This window comes from Callithrix jacchus, chromosome 1 (assembly GCF_049354715.1).
Source record: "Callithrix jacchus isolate 240 chromosome 1, calJac240_pri, whole genome shotgun sequence".
Classification (NCBI taxonomy): Eukaryota; Metazoa; Chordata; class Mammalia; order Primates; family Cebidae; genus Callithrix; species Callithrix jacchus.
Genome location: NC_133502.1, coordinates 97565330 through 97577733, shown reverse-complemented (window position 1 = coordinate 97577733; position 12404 = coordinate 97565330). Strand labels below are relative to the sequence as shown.

The 12404-nt window shown below is 43.8% G+C and overlaps 1 pseudogene; it reads left to right on the top strand.

Moving 5' to 3' along the window:
- Positions 1-9270: 9270 nt before the first annotated feature.
- On the top strand, positions 9271-11037 carry LOC100387672 (putative divalent cation/proton antiporter TMEM165 pseudogene; annotated as a pseudogene).
- The last annotated feature ends 1367 nt before the right edge of the window (positions 11038-12404 follow it).

Below are 12404 nucleotides of genomic sequence, written 5' to 3'. Positions count from 1 at the left end.
ATGTAAAGCATACCTTACAAAAGAAAATAAAAATACAATGTAAGAAATAACATATTTAAATAAAAGGAATAAGAACTCTAGTGAGATATAAGTCTAAGGGAGACAGATTCGGGTAGATTTGTTTCCTCAGAAGCTTGGGAATGAAATGAAGGATAGATCTGATGGAGAGGACGCACCCAGGACAGGCCCAGGCTGTATGATGGGCAGACTGGAGACCCCTCAGGCTCTCACTGTGGCTGAATATTCCTTCCTCAGTGATAACCACTTTCCCATCAGCATTGATAGTGGCTCCTTATTTCTCCCCTTCTATCAAAATTTATTTGCAGACTTTTTATTTATACTAATGTGTAAAGGACTGATTAGTGTTTAAATCGCTCCCCTTTTAAAAGAATTACATCATTTCCAAACTCCAAATATTCAACCATCCCCTTCCTGATGAGGAACACAAAGAATATGTCACTTGGATGTCCAAGTTACTTCAAAATCAACAAGCAAACTGAAACTCATTATTACCACATCGTGCCCTGCCCTGCGAGCCAGGTTGTCACACATTCTAAGATCACTAACTCTGTTTGCCACTCATGTTTCTCTGGCTCCTGCCCCATCTGCTAACATAGGCCTCAGCCAACTCATAACATACCCCAATTTGAAGTCCTTCCAGGGAACCCCAGAGACGATGTCCTATCAGCTCTCATTGTCTGAGGCTGACACACAGTATTCACCATTTTTACCTCTTCCACTGCTCCAACCCCTTCCAGTGGACACACTACAGTTTTGAGACATAAGCACCATTTTGACTAAGACCACCAGCCCACTGTGCGTCTTCCTTTGCTGGCCCACGTTCCACTTCTGATGGCTCCTTCCATGGCTACTGGACATGGCTTCCCACCCAAGGACCTCTGTTGGGACAGGGGAGACACTGGAGGCCAGAACTGAGTGCTAGTGTACTCTGAAGTGGGGGAGTTGCTGCACTCTATCGAGAAAATCCCAAATCAGTTCTGCCTTCCTCTCTGCCACCCATGGAAGTAAATCCAGAAATGTTATCAGAACATCTTCTCCACTGAGACCCCACCAAACAAATTGCCTTCCTGTAATAAATGAAAATATCACCAAAAGATCATTGTTAATCTTGATGGACAAACCATCTGAGCACTTTGCAGTGTGCTACCCTGAGCAAAGTTACACTGGAGACAGCTTTTATAGCTCAACCTGCGGTGACCTGTCCCACTCCAGTGAAGCCTTAAATTACCCCAGCTGCCAGAGGCCAGAATTAATCCCACTTCGAGTTTGGTGTCCTGAGCACAGAGCAGGTATCAGAAGAGGGCCGAATGTTGCAAAGCTGCTTAGTAGTGGGATGTTGTTTAAGAAATACTGTAATCAACTGGCAAAGGTACAATTAACAGACAATTGTGCCAATGAATTTTTTAAAATTGGTCTGTATTTGCAGGCTGGGAAGCTATACTCCTTGTTGATCTGGTTGGATTTGGGGGGTTTTGCCTTTTTTTTTCTTCCCCTGATTTTAATCTCCTGGGAAACACTCTGAGTCTTGCTTTTTTGATATATTATTCTCTAGCAGCACTTTAAAAAATCAGCCATGCTTTTTTTTCTCAGTTGAAAGAAGCAACAAATCTGTTTATTTGATTTATAAATTATAAATTATAGAATTATAAAGTTATAGAATCCTGGGATTCTAAAAATCTAGGCTATCAGCCCTTCCTGTGATCCCGCTGCTGGTGACTAGGATCCTTGGAAGCATTTACTCACTTTCATGCCCCTGTTGGACTTAGTATCCAGCTCCTAAACAAACTTTCATCATGGGGATTTCCAGGCCCCCCATTTTCCTCTCTATGAATTGCTCCTTTCTGTGTGGACAGGATTTGCCATGTATTTTCCTAAACAGCTTTTATGTTTTTGTTACAACTACTACTCTGAGAAGGAGAGTGAATGAGGTCTTTGGAATTACCTACCATGACTAAGGAAATGGGAAATACACATATATGATCCCCATGTAGTGTTATTTTGCCAAGATCCCATCCATCAGGACACCTAGATAAAACAATTCAGTGTGTTCCCCTGTCCTGATATTCACAGCCTGGCAACCCGTGCGGTCTGAGTCTGGGCCCAGACAGCACTAGACACACAGCTGACCAGGGAGACCTTCTCCAGCAGGTAAGATGCCCCGAGCGCTTCTTGAGTCACAGACAGATAAGCACCTTGCTGTGGTCCTCATCCTCACAGAAGGTTAAAGTCTAGCTGGGGAAATTAAATCAACAGACAGGAACCTATAGGATAACAGGGAAGTGACTGCTAAGCTATAGGGGGCTGATTCTTAGGAAAGCAGGAGTGTGGAGAAGGAGAAAGGTGGGTGAAAGGACATGAGACTGAAGCTGGGTCTTGAATAAGGAGGGTTAAATGAGGCAGAGGAAAGAAAGGAAAGCAAGGAGGGTGCACAGAGAAAGAAAAGGCACAGAGGAAGCTGGTGTCGGTGGGAGAGGTACTGACTCAGTCAGGGCCTGGGAAAGAAGAGGAGAGTGCACTCAACCTGGGGTGAGCGCAGGGTTTAATAAAGGTGCTGTCTGCAGGAGTGACAGCAGACAGCAGTCTGTAACGAAACCACACCCACATGAGATGGCTAGCAATAGTCAGAAGCTGTTGTCCCTCTTAAGCCTAAAGAGACAATGGGAAGAGTGACTACCAGGACTCAGAGAGGGCAGGTCTCTGGAGAGGGCCCCTGAGAGCCCCTGTGGCCTTTGTAGAGGGCAGCAGCCACTCCACAGAGAGCCTGCAGGAAGGAAGCCAAGGAAAGGCATAAGCTGACCAATTGCCACCTGCCACCATTCTCCAGTCTCCCGCTAGTGCCTTGCACCAGCTAAAACCAAGTAGATAGCAGAAGACCTGCTGATGCTTCTAAAGGTATGAGGTATAGACCCAGGAGGAGAATGGCCCAGCGTGGACCTGGAGGAGCCAATGGAAGGGACCCAGCACAGATGAAATTAACCAGAGCCAGGGCACCATTTAAATGCCATTGCAAACCTGGTTGCACATGAGGGGCATTTCAGGGAAATGAAGCAAACGGGACCCCTGAACAGGTAAGCTTTAATCAGTCTTTTCATCTCCTAGTTCTGTGCTCAGGTATTAGAGGGAGCAAGCCCTTCAAATGCCAAACACATTCCAAACATCAACCCTGTTTGAGTTTCCCTCCATCACTTACCTGAAATTATCATTACCCAGTTCCTTTTTTTGGTAGATCATCTGTTTCCAGGAGGATGGAATTTCCTAAGGACCTCTGCACTGAATGCAACCCTGCTGGGGTCTCCACCTGCTGAAAACTAGACAATGATTCCTCATAGATGAAAACTACACAAGCCAGACATAACATGTGCTAAAACCCACCTCCAGTCTACAGAGGAGGATTGGAGGAGCTGAGCAAGAAATGGGAGGAAGAGGCTGGGTGCAGTGGCATATGCCTGTAAACTCAGCACTTTAGGAGACTGAGGCAGGTGAATCACGAGATCAGGAGTTCAAGACCAGCCTGGCCAACATGGTGAAATCCCATCTCTACTAAAAATACAAAAACTGGGCATGGTGGTGGGTGCCTGTAATCCCAGATACTCAGGAGGCTGGGGCAGGAGAATCACTTTGGGCCCAGGGGCAGAGTCACAGTGAGCCAAGATCACGCCACTGCACTCCAACCTGGGCGACAGAGTGAAAGTCCATCTCAATAAATAATACGGAATGGGAGGAAGAGTGTCACATGTGCTGCCCTGATGCTGGTCCCAACAGGTAACCACAAAGTGTGAGAGAGAGAGCTCTATGTGACTCCAGGGAGACTTCTCTGCCCGTCCTTAATGGAGAGCTGGAGAAAGCCACAGATCTGACAGTCAGTTGCTACCTAAGCTGACCCTTTCATTTGATGAAGCACCCTGGGCAGGTCTCATAACTCAGGTCCTTTCCGGTTGGAGGGTCCTGAGCCATACATGGATTGATGCTGCACCCAGTTCCTGGAGAAGAAAGGTCTATTCTGACATCAAACAGTCCGTCAGCATCGCTGTTCTAGAAACTGCTAGCATGATGAGTGGGCCACACAAAGGTAGCAGGGTAACGATTAGCTCATCTCTAATTATATGGGATTTACGATTAGGCAGCAAGTTTATTTTGGAACACTGCAATAACAAGACGCACAGCAGTGGCAAGGACGAGGGGGTGGAGTTCTAGCTTGGCCTTTAGAATATAATAGCTTGTCATTGCCATGGAAACCAGCTCCCTGGGAGTTCGCAGTCACCTTATTCTATAATTATAAGAGATCTGATAAGGGGTGGGGGGATGGTGGTGTGTATTTTTTTTCTTTATAAATTGTATTCGGTAGCTGAAAATAGAAGAACCTAGAGAACAAAGCCTATTATTAACCACCATCTGCTAAGAGGCGGCTGCACTTCAGCTGCTTGAAGGGGCTGTTCCTGCAAGATCTGCAGATGTGCCAGGATGTCAGAGGTGGGTCAGGACTGCGACCCTGGTGGGGAGGGTGTGTCCAGGCAAGCAAGGTACAAGCATAGCTTCAGACTGAAATGGGCTCCTTCTCGTTTCCCAGCACCCGAGGGACTGAACCCATCATCCGAGGTGGGCTGTACAAGTACCCAACCTCAGGGAAATTTGCAAGGTCTCCTCCATCCCTCACCTTCCCTCCCCAACATACCCAGACTCAAAGTCTGGGTGGAATCCCAGCCATCTCAGCCACAGGACCTGGAGCAGGTTCCTTAAGCTTTCTGAACCTCGTTCTCTTGTGATTAAAGATTGCTGTGAGGATGAAACAAAATAATAAAGATGAAGGGAACGTGTTTGGCAAACTGTAAAGTTGTTGCACACAGCTGGACTATCTGATGAACTGAGCCAAACTAACTTTGGGAGAAAACACCCTTCTTTTAAAAATCAAACCACCCATTCTCAGGTTGAGTGATTTTATCAGTAATCCCATAGTAGACATTAAAAATAACAGGAATGCCCTGTCATTATTATAATAATAACAACAATAATACTATCTTTCATTTGTAGAAATTTACAGTGTTTTCACTGCATTTTATTGCAGTTGTAGGTTGTTTTGATGGACTGAGCCCTTTCTGTGTTGACTCACTTATAAGGAAGCCCAGGCAGTTTGGGAAGCCTCTTTTCTCAAGAGCTTTCCCTTTTTAAAATGAGTCATGATTATTAAAACTGAAGCCCAGCAGCATGTGGTCGTGTATGTTAAGGGCAATGAGTCAACAAAATCATCAAAGCTATTCAAATATCTGAAGAGTTCATCCAGTTGCCTTTTAAAAGCAGGAAATGAGTGAGAAGAATAGAGAATGTTTTCTTTAATCCATGACCATAGTCAACCTGTTGTCCAGAGTTAATAATCTTTAAAGCCAAAGACACATCTGGGGAAGAATATTATCTGTAAATTCATTCTACAGCTTCCTTGGAATGCCCATAGCTTCTGGAAGCAGGAGAGTGTTCTGTGCTCAGTGTCTGCTGTCAGTCAGGATTAGGTATGGCTGCAATAGAAACCTGAAAAACCAATGGTTAAACTGAAATTAAAATGTATTTCTCTATCAAGTAACATTCCAGAGGTAGACAGCATCACTCCGACACCTTCACGGCCTGGACTCAACCTCACGGTCCACCATAGCAGCTAGAGCGTGGGCTCTCACAACTACATTCTAGCAAGTAAGATAGAGGACAAAAGCAAGGGGAAGGGGACGGTGAAGAGTGCAAGCTTCCTGCCTTTTAAAGAATGCTCTTAGGAGCTTCCATACAATTCTGCTCATATCCTATGGACCAGAACTTAGTAACATAACCACTTTAGCAATAGTGAAGTCTTTATAATGGGCAACCATGTTCCCAGCTTAAAGTCAGGGGTTCTAGAAGAAGATAAATTGCAAACTAGGGGGCAACTGGCAGTCTCCTCCCATATCTTTTGTACTTTGGCTTTGCTTTCACCTCCCTTTTTGCCAGGTGACACAAATGAGATCATCTCCAAGCCTTGGTTCAACTACATGGAACCAGAAAGTTCCTCCGTGGCCTGAGCTATTCTGAAGACCATGGACTGTGTTACCCAAAAAAAACACCACCTCACTTCCATGGAACAGACAGCAGTGTTATGGGAATGACAGAGTAATTAGAACCCCACCCCTAACCTCAAGGAGTTGACCTCCTATGGTTCTCTCAATTTCTCATGAGAAGATACCAGCAGTTCAAACCTCAGGGCTGACAACAGCCAGAACTCAACCCAAACAAAAAGAGGAACTAGGCCAAAAAGAGGGACTCACTAGAAACGTAAAGGGTTGTCTTATAACTGTAAGACAAAAGGAATGGCTAGCAAGATGGCCAAATAGGAACAGCTCTGGTCTGCAGCTCCCAGTGAGATCAATGCAGAAGGTGGGTGATATCTGCATTTCCAACTGAGGTACTTGGCTCACCCCACTGGGACTGGTTAGACAGTGGGTGCAGCCCATGGATGCCAAGCCAAAGAAGAGTGGGCGTCACCTTACCTGGGAAGCACATGGGGTCAGGGAACTCCCTCCCCTATCCAAAGGAAGCCTTGAGGGACTGTGCCATGAGCAGCGGTGCATTTTGGCCCAGACACTATGCTTTTCCCACAGTCTTCACAACCTGCAGACCAGGATATTCCCTCAGGTATCTACACCACCAGGGCCCTGGGTTTCAAGCACAAAACTGGGCAGCCATTTGGACAGACACTGAGCTAGCTTAAGGAGTTTTTTCATACCCCAGTGGTGTCTGGAATGCCAGTGAGACAGAACCGTTTACTCCCCTGGAAAGGGGGCTGAAGCCAGGGAGCCAAGTGGTCTAGCTCAGAGAATCTCAATCCCACAGAGCACAGCAAGCCAAGATCCATTGGCTTGAAATTCTCACTGCCAGACTAGCACTCTGAAGTTGACTTGGGATGCTCAAGCTTGGTGGGGGGAGGGATGCCATTACTGAGGCTTGAGTAGGTAGTTTTCCCCTCACAGTGTACACAAAGCCAACAAGAAGTTCAAACTGGGCAGAGCCAACCACACCTCAGCAAAGCTGCTGTAGCCAGACTGCCTCTCTAGATTCCTCCTCTCTGGGTAAGACATCTCTGAAAGAAAGGCAGCAGCACCAGTCAGGGGCTTATAGATAAAAATCCATCTCCCTGAAACAGAGCACTTTGGGGAAGGGGCAGCTGTGGGTGCAGCTTCAGTAGACTTAAACATTCCTGCCTCCTAGCTCTGAAGAGAGCAGTAGATCTCCCAGCACAGTGCTCAAGCTCTGCTAAGGGTCAGACTGCCTCCTCAAGTGGGTCCCTGACCCCCATGCCTCCTGACTGGCAGACACCTCCCAGCAGGGGTCAACAGATACCTCATATAGGAGAGCTCCAGCTGACATCTGACAGGTGCCCCTCTGAGACAAAGCTTCTAGAGAAAGGAACAGGCAGCAATCTTTGATGTTCTGAGGCCTCTGTTGGTGATATCCAGGCAAAAGTTCTGGAGTGGACCTCCAGCAAACTCCAGCAGATCTGCAGCAGAAGGGCCTATTAGAAGGAAAACTAACAAACAGAAAGGAATAGCATCAACATCCACAAAAAGGACATTCACCCAGAAACCCCATCTGAAGGTCACCAACATGGAAAAGCAGAGGTAGACAAATTGAGGAAAATGAGGAAAAACCAGCACAAAAAGACTGAAAATCCAAAAACCAGAATGACTCTTCTCCAAAGGATCACAACTCCTCACCAGCAAGGGAACAAAACCGGATGGAGAATGAGTTTGACGAATTGACAGAAGTAGGCTTCAGAAGGTGGGTAATAACAAACTGCTCTGAGGTAAAGGAGCATGCTGTAACCCAATGCAAGGAAGCTAAGAACACTGAAAAAAGGTTAGAGGAATTTGCTAACTAGAATAACCAGTTTAGAGAAGAACATAAATGACCTGATGGAGCTGAAAAACACAGCATGAGAACTTCATGAAGCATACACAAGTATCAATAGCTGAATCTATCACAAGGAAGAAGGGATATCAGAAATTGAAGATCAACTTAATGAAACAAAGCATGAAGACAAGATTAGAGAAAAAAAAAATGAAAAGAAACAAACAAAGCCTCCAAGAAATATGGGGCTATGTGAAAAGACAAAAGCTACTTTTGATTGGTGTACCTGAAAGTCATGGGGAGAATAGAACCGAGTTGGAAAACACTCTTCAGGGAGTGATTCAGGATTACTTCCCCAACCTAGCAAGACAGGACAACATTCAAATTCTGGAAATACAGAGAACACTACAAAGATACTCTTTGAGAAGAGCAACTCCAAGAAACATAATCATCAGATTCACCAAGGTTAAAATGAAGAAAAAAATGTTAAGGGAAGCCAAAAAGAAAGCTCAGGTTACCCACAAAGAGAAGCCCTTCAGACTAATAGTGGATTTCTCTGCAGAAACCCTACAATCCAGAAGAAGGTGGAGGTCAATATTCAACATTCTTAAAGTAAAGAATATTCAACACATAATGTCATATCCAGCCAAACTAAGTTTCATAAGTGAAGGAGAAATAAAATCCTTTACAAGCAAATGCTGAGTGATTTTGTCACCACCAGGCCTGCCTTACAAGAACTCCTGAAGGAAGCATTGAATATGGAAAAGAGAAACCAGTGCCAGCCACTGCAAAAACATACCAAATTGTAAAGACCATCGACATTATGAATAAACTGCATCAAATAATGGACAAAATAACCAACTAGCATCAAAATGACAGAATCAAATTCACACATAGCAATATTAACCTTAAATGTAAATGGGCTAAATGCCTGAATTAAAAGACAGACTGGCAAGTTGAATAAAGAGTCAAGACCCACTGGTGTGCTGTATTCAGGAGATCCATCTCATGTGCAAAGACACAGGTAGGCTCAAAATAAAGGGATGTAGGAATATTTACCAAGCAAACGGCAAGGAAAAAAAAAGAGGAATTGCAATCCTAGTCTCTTGATAAAACAGACTTTAAACCAACAAAGAACAAAAGACAAAGAGAAGGGCATTACGTAATGGTCAAAGATAAATGCAACAACAAGAGCTAACGATCCTAAATATATATGCACCCAATACAAGAGCACCCAGATTCATAAAACAAGTTCTTAGAGACCTACAAAGAGACTTAGACTCCCACACAATAATACTGGGAGGCTTCACCAGCCGCTGGCACCTCCCGGATGGTGCTGACTGCTCCCTGAGCAGCGGCGGCTGCGAGGCATCAGGCCGCCCGGCGGACGCTGTTCCGGGTCGAGGCTTCGCTTCGCCAGCACTTCCTCCTGCGGCGCCGGTGCGCGGCCGGCCTGGCTGGGGGGATGGCGGCCGCGGCCCCGGGCAACAGCCGCGCATCGGCGCCCAGGCCGCTTCTGCTCTTGCTGGTTCAGCTACTGTGGGCCCCGGCTGGGGTCCGGGCGGGTCCGGATGAAGACCTTAGCCACCGGAACAAAGAACCGCTGGCGCCTGCCCAGCAGCTGCAGTAGCAGCCGGTGGCCGTGCAGGGCCCCGAGCCGGCCCGGGTTGAGAAAGCATTTACACCAGCAGCTCCAGTTCATACCAATAAGGAAGATCCTGCTGCCCAAACTGATTTGGGCTTTATGCATGCATTTGTCGCTGCCATATCAGTTGTCATTGTATCTGAATTGGGTGATAAGACATTTTTTACAGCAACCATCATGGCAATGCGCTATAACCGCCTAACCGTTCTGGCTGGTGCAATGCTTGCCTTGGGACTAATGACGTTCTTGTCAGTTTTGTTTGGCTATGCCACCACAGTCATCCCCAGGGTCTATACATACTATGTTTCAACTGTGTTATTTGCCATTTTTGGCATTAGAATGCTGCGGGAAGGCTTGAGGATGAGCCCTGAGGAAAGTCAAGAGAAACTGGAAGAAGTTCAGGCTGAATTAAAGAAAAAACATGAAGAATTTCAACAAACCAAACTTTTAAATGGACCAGGAGATGTCGAAACAGGAACAAGCACAATAGTACCTCAGAAAAAGTGGTTGCATTTTATTTCACCCATTTTTGTTCAAGCTCTTACATTAACATTCTTAGCAGAATGGGGTGATCGCTCTCAACTACAATTGTATTGGCAGCAAGAGAGGACCCCTATGGTGTAGCCGTGGGTGAACCATGGGGCACTCCCTGTGCACGGGACTGGCAGTAATTGGAGGAAGAATGATAGCACAGAAAATCTCTGTCAGAACTATGACAATCATTGGAGGCATCGTGTTTTTGGCGTTTGCATTTTCTGCATTATTTATAAGCCCTGATTCTGGTTTTTAACAAGCTATTTGTTCATCTGTATTTAGTTTAAAATAGGTAATGTTATCTTTCTGTACATAGTGTAAATTACAACTAAAATGATGGAAAAATACTGTATTTTGTAGCATCGATTTGTGAGTTAGACCTATTTAATGAAAATATTGTGTCTTGAGATATAGTCATTGATTCTATTTGTAACAGGGAGTTTTAAAAGAAACCTGACTCCTCAGTGTGGGTTTTTCCTCTCTCCAGCATGATTATGTTGCTATGGTCCCCATTTCTGTTTTGGTGCAGAGCGGTTGTGCAGTGGGGTCTGCCATGTGATTTTCTTTCGGCACTGACCCCTTTTTAAGAAATAAACATTTCCTCCTTGATGACTTAAATGTTTTAAGAGGTTCACCTCAACATTTTTCTTGGGGAAAGAATGGATTAATTTCTATTTTTTAAAACATTTCCCTGAGCCAGTAAGCAGTAGTTTAATCATCCATCTTTTCAAAATTTGGTTGCTTTTTTAAAAAAATGAGAGAGACATATACAATATTACTGTTATATCAATAACATGGTACAACAAGAACTGTCTGCCAGGTCATTCTACCTTTTTTTTTTTTAATTGGGTAGGACACCCAATATAAACACAGTCAATATTTGACAACGTGGAATTACCCAATTAAAAGAGAATACTATGAATGTATTCATATTTGTTCTGTTATTGAATAAACAATGTAACATAGATACAATATAAATAAAAGTGGTATGACTAGTGAAAAACAATACTGGGAGGCTTTAACACCCCACTGTCAACATTACACAGATCAAAGAAATAGAAAATTAACAAGGATATTGGAGACTCAGCTCTGGACCAAACGATCCTAATAGACATCTACAGAACTCTCCACACCAAATCAACAGAATATACATTCTTCTCAGCACCATATCACACTTAGTGTAAAACTGACCACATAACTAGAAGTAAAATACTCCTCAGAAAATGCAAAAGAACAGAAATTATAACAAACAGTCTTTCAAACCATAGTGCAATCAAATTAGAACTCGGGATTAAGAAACTCACTTGAAACTGCACAACTACATGAAAACTGAACAACCTGCCCCTGAATGATTACTGAATAAATAATGAAATTAAGGCAGAAATAATAAGTTCTTTGAAACCAATTAGAACAAAGATATAGCACACCAGAAACTCTGGGACACAGCTAAAGCAATATTTAGAGGGATATTTATACCACTAAATGCCCGCAGGAGAAAGCAGGAAAGATCTAAAATCGACCCCCTAACATCACTATTAAAAGAACTAGAGAAGCAAGAGCAAACAAATTCAAAAGCTAGAGGAAGACAAGAAATAACTACAGAGCAGAACTGAAGGAGATGAAAAACCCTTCAAATAATCAGTTAATCCAGGTGCTGGTTTTCTGAAAAGATCAACAAATTAGATAGACTGCTAACCAGACTAATAAGGAAAAAAAGATAAGAGAATCAAATATACACAATAAAAAATGATCAAGGGGATATCACTACTGATCCCACAAAAATACAAACTACATCAGAGAATACTATAAATATTTCTACACAAATAAACTAGAAAATCTAGAAGCAATGGATAAATGCCTGGACACATACACTCTCCCAAGACAAAACCAGGAAGAAATTGAATCCCTAAATAGATCAATAACAAGTTCTAAAATTGAGGCAGTAATTAATAGCCTATCAACCAAAAAAAGCTCAGGATCAGATGGATTCACAGCTGAATCCTACCAGAGATACAAAGAGGAGCTGGCACCATTCCTTGTGAAACTATTCCAAAGAATAGAAAAAGAGAGACTCCTCCCTAACTCATTTTAAGAGGTCAGCATCATCCTGATACCAAACCTGGCAAAGACACAACAAAAAAAATAAAATTTCAGGCCAGTATCCCTGATGAACATCGTCGCAAAAATCCTCAATAAAATACTGGTAAATCAAATTCAACAGCACAGCAAAAAGCCTATCCACCATGATCAAGTCACCTTCATCCCTGGGTTGCAAGGCTGGTTCAACATACACAAATCAATAAACATAATCAATCGCATAAACAAAACCAAAGACAAAACCACA